General features: G+C 27.4%; 1 protein-coding gene across 1 annotated transcript in view; it reads right to left on the minus strand.

Annotated features, from left to right (window-relative positions):
* Positions 1–9,146, minus strand: part of LOC113375603 (probable G-protein coupled receptor 27) — a 521,019-nt gene extending 511,873 nt beyond the window's left edge. Inside the window, exon 1 of the mRNA XM_026615534.1 lies at positions 9,092–9,146. The gene's annotated coding sequence lies outside the window, so the exon portion shown is untranslated. The remainder of the gene's footprint in view (positions 1–9,091) is intronic.
* Between the last annotated feature and the right edge of the window lie 1,496 nt (positions 9,147–10,642).

Consider the following 10,642-nt stretch of genomic DNA (forward strand, 5'->3'; position numbering starts at 1 on the left):
GGAATTGTGTCTATCGGCCTGTTGTCACCGGCCATAAAAACTGTGAAATTCCTTAAATACCAGTCAGGTATCTACCTGTAACATCCCTTTGGTCTCACCTAACCAAGGTGCAGGTGATTCTCCACCATCATTCTATATATCTCTATTAGATCCACAGCTTCCACAACTTTTACGAGATCGAAAATATTATATATATATATATATATATATATATATATATATATATATAAGTAATATTTATTCTTCATATTTATATTTAACTTTCGACAAATTGTAGTATTGAATTTTGATCCTTACCGATTTTAAAAGTTGAAGTTACACGATTTTGAAGCTCTTTCCTACTGGGATATATTATAATATATTATGAAAAATGAATTTTAGTATAAAATACAATAAGATTTATAAAATATAATGTTTTTGAAATATGCTGCTTAAAACAAACAAAAATGATAATTTCTGTTCAACTAATAATTTAATTATTGCAATAAAATCATTAAATATGATCGTTTGAAGTATATCATTTAGTAATTATTTTAGCATTTAATTAATATATTGAGAATTCATTACGTTGGGTGTGAAATCGTCTAATAATACATGAATGAATCATAGTTTTAAGGTAATATGTAGTTTCTTTCATATTTTGTAAGAAAGTTTGCTGCCTAATATTAGTTCTTTTCATTAAATTTATATAACAAAATAGAAGTACAGCTACTTCTATTCAAATTCAAAGCAAAAAGCTAGTATTAGGCGAAAATCTTATTTTAGCGTTTTAATCGTTTACAAACCTAACAAAACTTTGGTTTTGTACAATATCGTTTTCAGTGAAAAACTATCATAAAAAACTAAGAATTGTATTATTTGTCTCTTTAGAGCTTTCTCATAAGTAGTGAACATTATGCATTTTTATGTGCTTTTGTATTCTGTTAAATTTAATATTAACTAAAATGCTCGATCTAGAAAAACACAACCATGCAGGTGAGAATCATGATCCTCGTATGTTAATTCGAATTGTTATAATAAAAAATTACAGACAAGGAACCAAATTGTTTTATAAAAACAAAATAGACTACTACCAATTTTCAGCATGAAAGCATCCATAGTTGTTATAAGTTGAATGTTTAAATTGTATGTGATGAAGTGTCATTTACCCCTTGAATCAATTAATATCGCGACACCTGGATTGGGAATCGATGGACAAATTTCCGATCCCTTTCGTAGAGTCGCGTCGTTTCATTTCGTGTTATTCCGAGTCGAGTCACCTGTGCGTTCGGACTTTATTAGGAATTTACGATTTGTTTGGAGCCAGAACTCCCCGCGGTGTCTTCGAGTGTGTTTCTCCCAAAGTTAATATAAAAATCTGTGATTATTATTCAGTTTTAATAATGTGATTTACAATACTAAACTGCCTACAGGTGAGCAAGTTCAATTTATTTATTATAATTTGTGGAGTTAAAAATGTGGAAAATTTGTGCGTAAGTGGTTTTAAACTTTGAGTACTCATGCCTATTATTTGGAATCAGACTTTATCAAAATTTCATACTCTTAATAATTGTTATGTATTATAATATATTTATTACAAATATATTAAATGTAATAAAAGTATTGATATGCATACTAAGAATATTGAACCAATAACTAAGCTTTTTCGGGGTATATCTTCATAATTAATTACTAGTTCAAGTTATGAAACTATTTTATTAAATTCGAGCATTTAATAATTGAATAAAGTCTAAAAATAAGCTTTTCGGATATTTTTTGGATAATTTTGTGAATCAAAATTAAATTGTTTAAAATATAGTTTTGGTGCATAATACTTATGTGCGTGAATTTTTTTCCATTCACTTAACTTATTCTGAAACTTGATTTTTTCTGGATTCTATTTACTATATAAATATATACATATAAAATTTTCGTAGTACTTACAGAAAATTTATGAATATTAGGTAGTGGCATTTTCTGAAAATATTTTAGATATTTTTAATCGATGTTGAATGTTGTACTGTACTTTTTCTTATATATTAATACAGCTTTTGTATGATAAATATAGAACCAATGGATATTCTTTGGTATTGGTTTATATATTTATACTAAATTCATCTAAATTATTGAAAAATAATTATTAAAAAAATATTTAGTGACTACTTCAAATACATTTGATGAATTAGATTTTGATTTTGGAAAAAAAAATCAAGTTTGTCTTCACGAAGCTTAATTAAAATTCATGCAAATGTGCTCTAGAGTAGAGTAGAACGGGGCACAAAGGTCCAATTTGACTTTGAGCAATATATTGTGAAAACCAAACCAATTATATCACAAATAAAATCACATATCAAACAAACAAGTATCTGACTATGTTCAGTAAAACCTTTAGCTAATTCATCATGGAAGAAATGTCTTTTTTTGCTGTTTTTCAAAAATTTATCACCTTTATTCATTTGCCCCATGTTTAGTGTATTATTTTTAATTTTAAATTGATTTACGAAATATTTGCTACATTATTCAACCAATGCAAATTATAAATTTCATGGGTACATTTTTTACAAAGATAACACTGTATAAAACCCTGATATTTTGTCTGTTTATTGATTTATTTCTCGTAAAATTGCTTGTAACAACATAATTTACTTTTTTGTTAAGTAAATTTTATTAATTACACCTTTATCCTGGGTGAAGGCTAATATGGTCCTATTTACCCTACCCACATGTGAGCTTTTATAGAGGTTATATAAAAAACGGTTGAATATAACCGTTCATCTTCTGATTGCTTGATTTAAGGCGATGTGTGATTATACATGTTTTACCCTCTACTTGCAAATATTCTTGGTAAAAATTTCTTAACTTTACTTGTATTTGAGATATTTGTGGTAAGCTGTTTTACCTATGGACCTTTAAGCCCGCTCTACCTTACATCATAGTGTGAGAGTACATAATTTCATATTGCCTTGGGCCGTTCTTATATTTTGAATATTCTTTTTATTTTATATGAATATAGTTTCTAGTTTATTGCGTAGAAATCACATATACATATAAATATATATATATAACTGTATATGACTATGTCGTATGTACTGTTATTAAATAGAAATTATAATTATTACTTTCGTCATCAATGATAGACATTTATTATTCTAAAACCACCATTGCCAGCTTGTCCATTTCCGAGAAAAGGCAACTACTCTAGCAAAACAAAAGGTCACTCCATCGTAGCTAAATGTCCTGTTTGTTGTATAATCGTTGTAAAATTTTTATATTCGTAGTTCATACCATGTATCACTAATTTCCAGAATTTGTAAAGATATATATGATACATGTAATGAATGGTAAACAACTTTGTACATATAATATATGTTTTCTTTTTTTTTAAGAAATCGTACATATTAGGGAAGCAACCTAGAAGGAAAGTGTGCACATGTGTAAAAATAATGTACAACTATGTGTAAAAACACATAGCCGGAGAACTAATTCGAAATAGTTCTCGCAAATTGTATTGATAAATTTTAAAGAAAAATTAATTTTTATTTGATTAAGTTTTAGAATTGATAATTATTTATTTATTGTCAGCATTACGTACACAACTTTATTAGCACTATTTAAAATTCATACCTTTGATTTTTCACACAAAATATCACTGAAAAAACAATATTACCGAAACGTATGTTTTTATTTCTACCTTACGCAGGTTAATGGGAAAATTCTGCCGTAAAATAGACCAATGTTATGGCAAGGCTATGTTACGCTCGTTTTTCATATAAAATTGTACTGAAAACTCTCAAAGTGCTATGTTGCTGTGCAGCCAGGCGTTTCATATGTAAAACATAATCTAGAAAACGCACAAACTTCAAAAAAGTCTTTTTATAAGTGCATTTTGCATCTGATGTCATAATAACATATGAGGAAAGTTATATTTTATGTGTAGAACGCTCATAATACAGCAAATTTATAGAATTTTGAAAGTTTTTAGTATCATTTTATATGAAAAACGCAGTGTAAAATAGCCTTTCCATAACAGTGGTCTATTTTACAGCAGAATTGGCCCCCAAATAAGTGTAGTATATTTACGCTATTTTTTTTAAGTATTGTCATTACAAAGTTTTTTGTCCAATTAATAAGTCATAGCTGATTTGTATTATCCAAAAATTAATCAGAGCATTAGAACGCGGAAGTGAAAAAAATAAACTGAAGTTATATGGTGGGAAATAAAACATTCATATACATTATTTAAATAATGTGATATGTATGTTTATGATTTTATACAACAGTGCTGATACTGAAATGCTTGTTTTCACGGATCTTTATTTCGGTATCAGGTATCCTTAAAATAAGATAATGCTTATATATATATATATATATATATATATATATATATATATATATATATATAAAGCCATTTGCGATTGAAATTACGTGATAAACATTTTGCAGTGATTGCAATTTATAAGAATGACGATTTTATGTTGATCTTTCGCGTATAAAACAAAAAAAAAATACTACCGTGTTATAAGACATACGTTTCTGTAGTCAAATATAAAATTAACACGAAAATATTTCGGATTTGACTATTTGCTATCGTTAGTTAAAAATACTATATGCCGGATAATATTTTATAACGATTACGACCAATAATCATCAATGCAATTGATAATATTGAAAATTAAGTTTAGTCTAATGATATACAAAAATATTATTAAACAATTTTGTTATATTTCTATTTCATCATCCGGGTAGCAATATAATTCAACAAACATTTAATTATTAATTAAATTCATTATTTTGAAGTGTAGCAATATTAATTTACAAAAAATATAGTATAAATTTTACAAAATTTATATAATAATATTTTTTATTTATTACGCTTTTTTACATTATTTACAATCTTTTATACTGCACAATTTTCCTTTTTGACTGACTTTCTTCATTCTCTTCTTCTGATCGTTCTTTTTTATCTTCGATCTTCGAAGTTTAGTTTGTTCTTCATTTTTCTTTCCATCTTTATCGTGTTCTAACATTTTCTTATTACTACCAACAATTCAACTCAATTATTTGAATTCTGTAGTTTTTTATTTCGACACGAAATTTTTACGCCAATGGTGGGGCTTGAACCAAGTACCCCTAGCGTTTGGGGCGAACATGCTACCCATTGAGCCACGTCCGCCCCGTTAAAAAACAAATATTTTGTAAAATATATACTACATGTGTAATTCAATATGATTGTTTTTTTTGTCAAAATATATTATTTGAAGCTGATTTGACGTAAATATGTCTATAAAACGGGCCGATTTGACATAAATACTCTGTTAGAATTTATCTGTCAAAATTAGCAGATTCGCTAATAGAATCATGTTTATTTATTGTTATACAAACGGCACGAATAAAGGTAGAGCTCAGTAAAACAAGTTAAACTATATAAACTTTTTAAAAATGCTTAAAAGACAAGGGTGTGTATTTTAATACTTGGATTGATTATTATATGCATTTGAATTTAAATATGTCTAATTTGCTCATGACTATTATTGAAGGCATGTTGCTGTGCAATTGCGAAATGCAGAGAAGATCAACAATATTTATGCTATTTTGCCCACAACAGACCTTTTTCTTAAATAAATAAATGAAAATAAATAAATAATAATGCTTATGAAACGCTGGGTTCAATGAATAAAAAAAAATCGAGCCAATAAAAAAATAGAAGCATTGGGATAAACGTAAGATACTTCTAATAGTGATTTTGCGATAGTACAGATAGATCTTTGGGCGAAATGGATATTTACTGATATTATATATAATTAAAATTTATATATACATATATATATATATATATATATATATAAATTTGAATTAAAGATACCATTTCATAAATGGTCATTAATTCAAAGCCTTAATAATTTTCTTCTGCGCCCACCGCTTTTAATGAATAGTTCGCATCCGATTTGCGGTAGTGCGCTTTCTACGTAGTCGGATTAATGTTAATTATAAATCAAATTGTAAATCTAATCACAATTGACACAATTAACGATAATCTTATTTTCTAGTGTCTGTAACCCGATTCTTCGGCCATGGTGAAAGGACAGACCGCCCACTCGCTCACGGAAGCAGTTGCCGCCGCAAGAAGACGTAAAGGTTTCTCGTTTATCACATTCGAATTGATGACAGGACTGGCAAATAAATTACATCTTCCTGATATTTGCAGTTAATATACGTCAATGTTATTGATGTCGAAATAAAGGATTGATGGGCGTAAGTATTTTTTAAGTTTCCCACCATCCCATATATTTCTAGCGGGCATCGCGTTCATATATGCTTGAAGTTGAAGATATACATTTGAAATAAACGTTTCTTTATTTTATTGAAAATGCAAAATTAAGTTTTTATTTGGTGTTCTTTAAATTTTAAATATACTAACCAAATAGCTAGAAACTTAGGTTGCATCATAAATGTTTATAACCACAGTTTTCCAATGGAAAAGGTCCACAGCTGTTCAGAATTTTAAAGTAAAGTCAAAAGTTGAACAAGTATCGAAAGAATCGATTGAGAAAGCCACAAATTGAAAAATTGTAAACTTCGGCTCTTGTCAATATTTCTCTAAAGAAACCTTATACATATTTAAATCTATAAAAGCATTCACTTTATAAATTAAATTGATTTAAAAATCATCTATTTTGACTTTGAAGCCATAAGAAATTTTCACTTATCACAAAAATTTCTTCAAAGAAAAACATGATTTATGATGATAATTTTCAAATTATTTATATTCTGCACTTTTAATTTTTAATTTATATTGCAATTATCTAATGCCAATGATTTATAAATATCAATATTCATACTATAATTTAATACGGACCGGCTGGAATGTTATTTTTTAAATATACGAAAAACATTAAAGAGTTGAAAAAATAAACACCACTAGTTAAATGATGTGTATTATAGTTTTATTTATTTGGGAATGAGTCATGAAATAGTAAAATTTATGTAAACATTCGATTAATAAAGGAGTGTCTAGCAAGATTTAAATGTCGCGATTAAACGAGTTTATATATTGGCCTTGATAATATTAAATCAAAATGAAAATGTTAAATATTTATTAGTTAACTTGATTATTCATAGCAAATATAGATTTATATCAAGAAATGAAATAATGGCAAATTAAGAATCTAATAGCACGCTAATCTTTTCACATGCTTTTCACATTAATAAATTGTTAAAACTGAAGAGATTTTTAATATATTTTCGCTTTTGCTTCAAGATTTACTATTCTGAGTTTAATGACTGAAAAATCGACTTTGTTATCTTGGTTTTAATTAGAAGTGAATTTTTTTCATTTCAAATATATTTTTAAAATCGTAAAATATTTTGTGTGGGAAATACATGAGCGGTTTCTTTTTTCGTATAGTAGTGTTATTTCTGCTGAAAACATAGGGGCCAGAGGGTTAAAACTGTGTGTGGAACGTCAAAGATATATAAAACAATAGGACAAACAATCTACCAATTATTTTTCATCTGGGTTATCAGCTCGTACAGCAGTGTCGTTTTTGCAGAAAACATTGGGGAGAAAGGGTTAAAAATTTGTGCGGAACGTCAATTATTTTCCAAGTGGTTTACCAGCATTATATATGACTGGTAAATTTTAAATACCGTTATGAATTGTATATTTGTATAAAAATAGCACGATCACATCGAAAAGATTATTTCGCATCTCAAGTCGTTTACATCCACGTATATTGCATTTATTCATAAACATTCCCTCGTATCGTCCGTTAAATGGTTGGCGGCACACGAACAAGATTTATTCATTACCTTAACACGATAAGAAGTATAAAGTGTTGTTTTAAAGCTTCGTAATTAAGTGTTTATGAATTCAAAAGTGCCGGCGAACGGAATGGGCCCTTCGCGGCCGTTTTCTGCTCGGCCGAGCGCATCATTATCGGCGAGCGTGCGTGAACAACGGGTTGAGCCCTTAGTCATCAAATCAATTTGAATATATATACATAATTACTTATAATTAGATGATAAATCCTATATCATCACATTCGAAAATTTTATATTAACACTTTCCACCTGTCTGTCACCCTGAGGTGACAAGGTAGTCTGTCTAGCATACCGCTCGGTCGTCTCCTCTTATTATTAGGCACATGACATTTTGTATACACAATGATTCAGTCCATATTGCGTCGAATACAATAGATCAATGATGAGAAACCCTCGGCCCTTAGGCTTCTTGGGGACCTTTAAATATTTTTATTTTTTTTATTTTTTTCACCACCTTTCTTTCATCGGAAAATTAATTATAATGTATTCGTTTCTTGTTGCAATCACTTACAAAATATTCACTTTTTTCAATATTGTATTTTTATATTATAATGATTGCTAGTATATATCCAGCGTTGTAAATTAGGACTCGCCACAATATTTAAAAATTTAAATACTGCCTGTGAACAAATACGTTGCTCATTATTAGATTCGATTTATGCAGTGATGAGGCAGTGTATTTTTTACTCTTTATTATATAATTTCTTTCTAAATATGGCAAAACGATCAAACAATTCGTAAGTTCATAAAAAAATCGAGGAAAATATAAAAATTGGAATTACATTTTAGTGGGACGTAAAAAAGAACTGTTATGCAGCTAATTGTAAGTAATTATATAAGTGACTGTGGAATCAGCCCTCTATTACTTATAAACCTACGGGATCGAATTTTGTATTGTAATATTATTAGAAATTATATAACCTAAATCAAATTGATAACATCATGGATAAATTAGAGGTTGATAAAAAAAAATCTATAAACTACGTTTGATATAATTAGATTCTTAAAAACACAAAAAAAAATATTTTATTTTTTAAATTTCAGAATATGATTTCGCATGAATAATATTCAAATGATTTTGTATGCGTATTTTATAATCATTATTAAGTCCACAACATTGCAAGTCGCATTTAAGTTAGATTTTAATTTGAAAAAATGTAAATTAAATTGCTTGTCTAAAAAAATGTATTTTTAGAATCAACAAAACAAGAACGATCGCTTTAATTAAAACACAATTATCAGAATTTGCTAGAATAATGTAAAAATTAAGTAAAATTTGGAATAAACTTACATAATTCCTCTACTACGTAAACCGAAACATCAAGTACTATGCACTCAACACAAACACAACACTTACTGAATTTTCAGCCCAAATCGAACTGAAACATTAGAAAAAACTAACGGTATTTAATATTATATAACTTTTTACTAACAACTGAAGATGTCGACACGTTTTTGTCAAAGTTATGTACATATTAGAAATTAAATATTCTATAATTTTAATGTTAATTAGAATTATAAAACTTAAGTTAATTTTCAATATAATCTGGAGGCTTTGTTAATTATAAGTTATATCAATTATGCGAAACAGACAAACTTAAATAATATTACCTTAATCTTATGCGACTAAATGTGTCAGATTTCACCCTTTGAGGTGTGATTTTCGAAATTACTATTTTTGTTTATTTCTTGTTCTTCTTCAAAGAATATATATATATATATATATATATATATATATATTATTTCATAGTATAAATTATATAAAATTAAAATAAATTCGCAGGTCCTGCTTCGAAGAGAAAACTTCCGAAGAAGAAAGTGACGTCTAAAGTGAAGTGAAGTCTAAAGATGTTGTAAAGAGAATGTATGTGGTTTTCTTTGGTTATCTAGCTGTATGAGTTTTATTAACGTCATAAAGCTAGTTTACCGGAGTTAATAACAACATTAATTCATCGCAATTCTAAAATTTATGCTTCCACAGCAGACCACAATTGTACTGTTCGAGAAGTGAATAGTTTAATAATTAAATAAACAATACTCATATTTTTAACTACATCTTTTCAGAAGACGCCCAATGGTTGACCTGTCAATATGATGTATTTGTATATTAAGAAATCACTGGTTTTGTAATTGTAAACAAATTAATTTCACTTAAAAACATAATATTATTTATATATTATTAGTTTTAGTTTTATTAAAAAAAATGGTTTGTTGCAATGTAATACCATTTAATTTATTTAGTATTAATAATGATAGTCTCAGCATGAAAAATTATATAATAAATATTCTTGTGTTAAAATGATGATTTAAAAATAAATTGTATACGATTTCAAATTAAATTAACAAAAAGTTATTAAATTTTTAAACATACTTAAAAAAAGTTTTTGGTTTTGTTTTGTTTGTCAAATAATACAACTTGTACAAGAAATATAATTCAATATAATTAAAATATTGTATTAGCTCAATGTAGTATCAAATTATTTTTTTCGATAATATAAAGAACCTTCTGTCAATAAAATATATTACGGGCCAATTCTCAAATGGCAGCAAAACTGTCAAAATGCTATGCTTTTCACTTCATTATCTCAAAAAGAAACAAATAGAATTTTTTAATTACACTATTTTAGAGTAGAATGCAAAAGATGTGTAACCAGCTATCACCTGAACTCTTACCACGTTACTATCAGAAAATGAAGCAACTTGTATCAATATTCATACCAAAAGTATTTTCTTTCGTTTGTGGCTTTTTGGTCTTAAGCTCTTGAATTTAGTTTATGATATCTGAATATTTGTAAGATGCATTGTTATTTTAGGTTAGATTCAAGAATTTTTTTATATAACC

Source organism: Ctenocephalides felis, unplaced genomic scaffold (assembly GCF_003426905.1).
Source record: "Ctenocephalides felis isolate EL2017-DRISC unplaced genomic scaffold, ASM342690v1 CF-g0.4_SCAFFOLD_01886, whole genome shotgun sequence".
Classification (NCBI taxonomy): domain Eukaryota; kingdom Metazoa; phylum Arthropoda; class Insecta; order Siphonaptera; family Pulicidae; genus Ctenocephalides; species Ctenocephalides felis.